This window comes from Aphelocoma coerulescens, chromosome 4A, assembly GCF_041296385.1.
Source record: "Aphelocoma coerulescens isolate FSJ_1873_10779 chromosome 4A, UR_Acoe_1.0, whole genome shotgun sequence".
Taxonomy (NCBI): domain Eukaryota; kingdom Metazoa; phylum Chordata; class Aves; order Passeriformes; family Corvidae; genus Aphelocoma; species Aphelocoma coerulescens.
The window spans coordinates 13,879,668-13,881,356 of NC_091018.1; the positions used below are offsets into that span (position 1 = coordinate 13,879,668).

The 1,689-nt window shown below is 53.0% G+C and overlaps 1 pseudogene; it reads left to right on the forward strand.

Annotated features, from left to right (window-relative positions):
- The first annotated feature begins 324 nt into the window (after positions 1 to 324).
- Positions 325 to 1,451, forward strand: LOC138110674 (olfactory receptor 14A16-like; annotated as a pseudogene).
- Positions 1,452 to 1,689: the final 238 nt, after the last annotated feature.

Consider the following 1,689-nt stretch of genomic DNA (forward strand, 5'->3'; position numbering starts at 1 on the left):
TATATGTTTTACATCTCCAAGGGCTACAGATTAGCATCTCCTCGCCCAATCTCCCGTTAACTATCCTACTCTTTGTCTCGCCTCTTGCTCTTTGTCTCGCCTCCTGCCAGACGCGGCCCCGGCCCGCCCGGTCTCTCGTCTCTCGCAAGGCCCCACGCCAGCCAAAGCCGTTCTCCGTGGCGACACTCTGAATCCCCATAAGGTGTCAGTGTGTGACAGGAGAAGGATTTGTGGGACATGTCTTGGATTTGGCTGAGAGCCGTTTCCCTTAAGCTGTCACTGCCTTTTCTCCGTGAACAGGTCCCCATGTCCACACACAGCCAAATGTCCAACAGCAGCTCCATCAGCCCCTTTCTGCTGCTGGCATTCGCAGACACGCAGCAGCTGCAGCTCCTGCACTTCTGTCTCTTCCTGGGCATCTCCCTGGCTGCCCTCCTGGGCAGCGGCCTCATCATCAGCGCCGTAGCCTGCGGCCACCACCTGCACACGCCCATGTTCTTCTTCCTGCTGACCCTTGCCCTCACCGACCTGGGCTCCATCTGCACCACTGTCCCCAAAGCCATGCACAATTCCATTTTGGGACACCAGAACCACCTCCTACGCAGGAGGTGCTGCACAGCCTCTTTCTCTTTCTTTCTCTTTCTCTTTCTCTTTCTCTTTCTCTTTCTCTTTCTCTTTCTCTTTCTCTTTCTCTTTCTCTTTCTCTTTCTCTTTCTCTTTCTCTTTCTCTTTCTCTTTCTCTTTCTCTTTCTCTTTCTCTTTCTCTTTCTCTTTCTCTTTCTTCTCTCTTTCTCTCTCTCTTTTTCATTTCAGCGGAGTTTTCCCTCCTCGCCGCCGTCGAGTGCTACGACCGCTACGTGTCCCCCTGCAAACCCCTGCAAGACGGGACCCTCCTGGGCAGCAGAGCTTGTGCTCACATGGCAGCAGCTGCCTGGGCCAGTGGCTTTCTCAATGCTCTGCTGCACACGGCCACTACCTTTTCCTTGCCCCTGTGCCAGGGCAGTGCCCTGGGCCACTTCTTGGGTGAAATCCCACAGATCCTCAAGCTCTCCTGCTCACACTGCCACCTCAGGGAACTCGGGCTTGTTGTGTTTTGCATCTGTTTAACTTTTGGTTCATTTGTGTTCCTTGTTTTCTCCTGTGTGCAGATCTTCAGGGCTGTGCTGAGGATCCCCTCTGAGCAGGGATGGCACAAAGCCTTTTGCACGTGCCTCCCTCACCTGGCCATGGTCTCCCTGTTCCTCAGCACTGGCTTTGTTGCCTGCTTGAAGCCCCCCTCCATGTCCTCCCCATCCCTGGACCTGGCACTGCCAGTTCTGTACTCGGTGGTGCCTCCAGCCCTGAAGTCCCTCATCTACAGCCTGAGGAACCAGGAGCTCAAGGATGCCCTGAGGAAAATGATGACTGGATGCTTTCCAGAAGCACAAACCTGCCTGTTTTCAGCTCCATAGGCTAAAGTGTAATCATTAGAGGCCCAGCCTGCCTTCTCAGGTTGTTTTGGTGGTGGTGGTTTGGGGGCTTTTTTTCTTCTCCTATGTTAATGTTGTGCCCAAAAGATTTTGTTATGCATCTTATTCCCTGTTTACAGGCTGAATGTGACTGTTGACAGGGACTGTGTCAATAAGGAGTCTGCTCTGTGTGTATTCACATGAAAGAAAGGACCCATCAGCAAGGTCTCAGTTTGAGATC